This window comes from Natrix helvetica (assembly GCF_964273705.1).
Source record: "Natrix helvetica genome assembly, chromosome: W".
NCBI lineage: Eukaryota > Metazoa > Chordata > Lepidosauria > Squamata > Natricidae > Natrix > Natrix helvetica.
This window is the reverse complement of record NC_138555.1, coordinates 45,694,552-45,700,833: the sequence shown is the minus strand read 5'-3', so window position 1 is coordinate 45,700,833 and position 6,282 is coordinate 45,694,552.

Below are 6,282 nucleotides of genomic sequence, written 5' to 3'. Positions count from 1 at the left end.
GGCTAGGGATTGGAGCTGCTAGAAACAAGGGGGGTGTAAGAGAGACAAAAAGGCCTGAGGTAGGGGCCCTTTAATTCCATTTCATTTGAATCTTCCTGAGGCTGGGGATAGGAGCTGCTGGATACAAGGGGGGAGTAAGAGAGACAAAAAGGACAGAGGTAGGGGCCCTTTAACTCCATTTCATTTGAACCTTCCTGAGGCCGGTGGTTGGAGCTGCTGGATACAAGGTGAGAGTCAGAGAGGCAAAAAGGACTGATGTAGGGGCCCTTTAACTCCATTTCATTTTAACGTTCCTGAAGCTGGGGATTGGAGCTGCTGGATACAAGGGGGGAGACACAGAGACAAAAAGGAGTGATGTAGGGGCCCATTAACTCCATTTCATTTGAACCTTCTTGAGGCTGGTGGTTGGAGCTGCTGGATGGAAGGGGGGAGTCAGAGAGGCAAAATGGACTGATGTAGGGGCCCTTTAACTCCATTTCATTTGAACCTTCCTGAGACTGGGGATTAGAGCTGCTGGATACAAGGGGGGAGTAAGAGAAACAAAAAGGACTGATGTAGGGGCCCTTTAACTCCATCTCATTTGAACCTTCGAAAGGCTGGGGATTGGAGCTGCTGGATACAATGTGAGAGTCAGAGAGGCAAAAAGGACTAAGGTAGGGGCCCTTTAACTGCATTTCATTTGAACCTTCCTGAGGCTGGGGATTGGAGCCGCTGGATAAAAGGGGGGAGTCAGAGAGACGAAAAGGACTGATGTAGGGGCCCTTTAACTGAATTTCATTTGAACCTTCCTGAGCCTGGTGCTTTGAACTGCTGGATACAAGTGGGGGAGTCAGAGAGACGAAAAGGACTGAGGTAGGGGCCCTTTACCTCCATTTCATTTGAACCTTCCTGATGCCGGTGGTTGGAGCTGCTGGATACATGCGGGGAGTCAGAGAGACAAAAAGGACTGATGTAGGGGCCCTTTAACTCCATTTCATTTCAACCTTCCTGAGGCTGGGGATTGGAGCTCCTGGATACAAGGGGGGAGACACAGAGACAAAAAGGACTGAGGTAGGGGTCCTTAAACTCCATTTCATTTGAACCTTCCTGAGGCTGGGGATTGGAGCTGCTGGATACAAGGGGGGAGTCAGAGAGGCAAAAAGGACCGAGGTAGTGGACCTTTAACTTCATTTCATTTGAACCTTCCTGAGGCTGGTGGTTTGAACTGATGGATACAAGGTGAGAGTCAGAGAGGCAAAAAGGACTAAGGTAGGGGCCCTTTAACTCCATTTCATTTGAACCTTCCTGAGGCCGGTGGTGGGAGCTGCAGGATACAAGGTGAGAGTCAGAGAGGCAAAAAGGACTAAGGTAGTGGCCCTTTAACTCCATTTCATTTGAACCTTCCTGATGCCGGTGGTTGGAGCTGCTGGATACATGGGGGGAGTCAGAGAGACAAAAAGGACTGATGTAGGGGCCCTTTAACTCCATTTCATTTTAACCGTCCTGAGGCTGGGGATTGGAGCTGCTGGATACAAGGGGGGAGACACAGAGACAAAAAGGACTGAGGTAGGGGTCCTTAAACTCCACTTCATTTGAACCTTCCTGAGGCTGCGGATTGGAGCTGCTGGATACAAGGGGGGAGTCAGAGAGGCAAAAAGGACCGAGGTAGTGGACCTTTAACTTCATTTCATTTGAACCTTCCTGAGGCTGGTGGTTTGAACTGATGGATACAAGGTGAGAGTCAGAGAGGCAAAAAGGACTAAGGTAGGGGCCCTTTAACTCCATTTCATTTGAACCTTCCTGAGGCCGGTGGTGGGAGCTGCTGGATACAAGGTGAGAGTCAGAAAGGCAAAAAGGACTAAGGTAGGGGCCCTTTAACTCCATTTCATTTGAACCTTCCTGATGCCGGTGGTTGGAGCTGCTGGATACATGGGGGGAGTCAGAGAGACAAAAAGGACTGATGTAGGGGCCCTTTAACTCCATTTCATTTGAACCTTCCTAAGGCTGGGGATTGGAGCTGCTGGATACAAGGGGGGAGTAAGAGAGACAAAAAGGACAGAGGTAGGGGCCCTTTAACTCCATTTCATTTGAACCTTCCTGAGGCCGGTGGTGGGAGCTGCTGGATACAAGGTGAGAGTCAGAGAGGCAAAAAGGACTAAGGTAGGGGCCCTTTAACTCCATTTCATTTGAACCTTCCTGAGGCTGGGGATTGGAGCTGCTGGATACAAGGGGGGAGACACAGAGACAAAAAGGACTGAGGTAGGGGCCCTTAAACTCCATTTCATTTTAACCTTCCGGAGGCCGGTGGTTGGAGCTCCTGAATACAAGGGGGGAGTCAGAGAGACAAAAAGGACTGATGTAAGGGCCCTTTTATTTCATTTCATTTGAACCTTCGAAAGGCTCGGGATTGGAGCTGCTGGATACAAGCAGGGAGACAGAGAGACAAAAAGGATTGATGTAGGGGCCCTTTAACTCCATTTCATTTGAACCTTCCTGAGGCTGGTGGTTGGAGCTGCTGGATACAAGGGGGGAGTCAGAGAGGCAAAATGGACTGAAGTAGGGGCCCTTTTACTCCATTTCATTTGAACCTTCCTGAGATTGGGGATTAGAGCTGCTGGATATAAGGGGGGAGTAAGAGAGACAAAAAGGACTGATGTAGGGGCCCTTTTACTCCATTTCATTTGAACCTTCGAAAGGCTCGGGATTGGAACTGCTGGATACAAGGGGGGAGTAAGAGAGACAAAAAGGACTGATGTAGGGGCCCTTTAACTGCATTTCATTTTAACCTTCCTGAGGCTAGGGATTGGAGCTGCTGGATACAAGGGGGGTGTAAGAGAGACAAAAAGGCCTGAGGTAGGGGCCCTTTAACTCCATTTCATTTGAATCTTCCTGAGGCTGGGGATTGGAGCTGCTGGATACAAGGGGGGAGTAAGAGAGACAAAAAGGACAGAGGTAGGGGCCCTTTAACTCCATTTCATTTGAACCTTCCTGAGGCCGGTGGTGGGAGCTGCTGGATACAAGGTGAGAGTCAGAGAGGCAAAAAGGACTAAGGTAGGGGCCCTTTAACTCCATTTCATTTGAACCTTCCTGATGCCGGTGGTTGGAGCTGCTGGATACATGGGGGGAGTCAGAGAGACAAAAAGGACTGATGTAGGGGCCCTTTAACTCCATTTCATTTTAACCTTCCTGAGGCTGGGGATTGGAGCTGCTGGATACAAGGGGGGAGACACAGAGACAAAAAGGACTGAGGTAGGGGTCCTTAAACTCCATTTCATTTGAACCTTCGTGAGGCTGGGGATTGGAGCTGCTGGATACAAGGGGGGAGTCAGAGAGGCAAAAACGACCGAGGTAGTGGACCTTTAACTTCATTTCATTTGAACCTTCATGAGGCTGGTGGTTTGAACTGATGGATACAAGGTGAGAGTCAGAGAGGCAAAAAGGACTAAGGTAGGGGCCCTTTAACTCCATTTCATTTGAACCTTCCTGAGGCCGGTGGTGGGAGCTGCTGGATACAAGGTGAGAGTCAGAGAGGCAAAAAGGACTAAGGTAGTGGCCCTTTAACTCCATTTCATTTGAACCTTCCTGATCCCGGTGGTTGGAGCTGCTGGATACATGGGGGGAGTCAGAGAGACAAAAAGGACTGATGTAGGGGCCCTTTAACTCCATTTCATTTGAACCTTCCTGAGGCTGGGGATTGGAGCTGCTGGATACAAGGGGGGAGACACAGAGACAAAAAGGACTGAGGTAGGGGCCCTTAAACTCCATTTCATTTTAACCTTCCGGAGGCCGGTGGTTGGAGCTCCTGAATACAAGGGGGGAGTCAGAGAGACAAAAAGGACTGATGTAAGGGCCCTTTTATTTCATTTCATTTGAACCTTCGAAAGGCTCGGGATTGGAGCTGCTGGATACAAGCAGGGAGACAGAGAGACAAAAAGGATTGATGTAGGGGCCCTTTAACTCCATTTCATTTGAACCTTCCTGAGGCTGGTGGTTGGAGCTGCTGGATACAAGGGGGGAGTCAGAGAGGCAAAATGGACTGAAGTAGGGGCCCTTTTACTCCATTTCATTTGAACCTTCCTGAGATTGGGGATTAGAGCTGCTGGATATAAGGGGGGAGTAAGAGAGACAAAAAGGACTGATGTAGGGGCCCTTTTACTCCATTTCATTTGAACCTTCGAAAGGCTCGGGATTGGAACTGCTGGATACAAGGGGGGAGTAAGAGAGACAAAAAGGACTGATGTAGGGGCCCTTTAACTGCATTTCATTTTAACCTTCCTGAGGCTAGGGATTGGAGCTCCTGGATACAAGGGGGGTGTAAGAGAGACAAAAAGGCCTGAGGTAGGGGCCCTTTAACTCCATTTCATTTGAATCTTCCTGAGGCTGGGGATTGGAGCTGCTGGATACAAGGGGGGAGTAAGAGAGACAAAAAGGACAGAGGTAGGGGCCCTTTAACTCCATTTCATTTGAACCTTCCTGAGGCCGGTGGTGGAAGCTGCTGGATACAAGGTGAGAGTCAGAGAGGCAAAAAGGACTAAGGTAGGGGCCCTTTAACTCCATTTCATTTGAACCTTCCTGATGCCGGTGGTTGGAGCTGCTGGATACATGGGGGGAGTCAGAGAGCAAAAAGGACTGATGTAGGGGCCCTTTAACTCCATTTCATTTTAACCTTCCTGAGGCTGGGGATTGGAGCTGCTGGATACAAGGGGGGAGACACAGAGACAAAAAGGACTGAGGTAGGGGTCCTTAAACTCCATTTCATTTGAACCTTCCTGAGGCTGGGGATTGGAGCTGCTGGATACAAGGGGGGAGTCAGAGAGGCAAAAAGGACCGAGGTAGTGGACCTTTAACTTCATTTCATTTGAACCTTCATGAGGCTGGTGGTTTGAACTGATGGATACAAGGTGAGAGTCAGAGAGGCAAAAAGGACTAAGGTAGGGGCCCTTTAACTCCATTTCATTTGAACCTTCCTGAGGCCGGTGGTGGGAGCTGCTGGATACAAGGTGAGAGTCAGAGAGGCAAAAAGGACTAAGGTAGGGGCCCTTTAACTCCATTTCATTTGAACCTTCCTGATCCCGGTGGTTGGAGCTGCTGGATACATGGGGGGAGTCAGAGAGACAAAAAGGACTGATGTAGGGGCCCTTTAACTCCATTTCATTTTAACCTTCCTGAGGCTGGGGATTGGAGCTGCTGGATTAAAGGGGGGAGACACAGAGACTAAAAGGACTGAGGTAGGGGCCCTTAAACTCCATTTCATTTTAACCTTCCTGAGGCCGGTGGTTGGAGCTCCTGAATACAAGGGGGGAGTCAGAGTGACAAAAAGGACTGATGTAGGGGCCCTTTTACTCCATTTCATTTTAACCTTCGAAAGGCTCGGGATTGGAGCTGCTGGATACAAGCAGGGAGACAGAGAGACAAAAAGGATTGATGTAGGGGCCCTTTAACTCCATTTCATTTGAACCTTCCTGAGGCTGGTGGTTGGAGCTGCTGGATACAAGGGGGGAGTCAGAGAGGCAAAATGGACTGAAGTAGGGGCCCTTTTACTCCATTTCATTTGAACCTTCCTGAGACTGGGGATTAGAGCTGCTGGATATAAGGGGGGAGTAAGAGAGACAAAAAGGACTGATGTAGGGGCCCTTTTACTCCATTTCATTTGAACCTTCGAAAGGCTCGGGATTGGAACTGCTGGATACAAGGGGGGAGTAAGAGAGACAAAAAGGACTGATGTAGGGGCCCTTTAACTGCATTTCATTTTAACCTTCCTGAGGCTAGAGATTGGAGCTGCTGGATACAAGGGGGGTGTAAGAGAGACAAAAAGGCCTGAGGTAGGGGCCCTTTAACTCCATTTCATTTGAATCTTCCTGAGGCTGGGGATTGGAGCTGCTGGATACAAGGGGGGAGTAAGAGAGACAAAAAGGACAGAGGTAGGGGCCCTTTAACTCCATTTCATTTGAACCTTCCTGAGGCCGGTGGTGGGAGCTGCTGGATACAAGGTGAGAGTCAGAGAGGCAAAAAGGACTAAGGTAGGGGCCCTTTAACTCCATTTCATTTGAACCTTCCTGATGCCGGTGGTTGGAGCTGCTGGATACATGGGGGGAGTCAGAGAGACAAAAAGGACTGATGTAGGGGCCCTTTAACTCCATTTCATTTTAACCTTCCTGAGGCTGGGGATTGGAGCTGCTGGATACAAGGGGGGAGACACAGAGACAAAAAGGACTGAGGTAGGGGTCCTTAAACTCCATTTCATTTGAACCTTCCTGAGGCTGGGGATTGGAGCTGCTGGATACAAGGGGGGAGTCAGAGAGG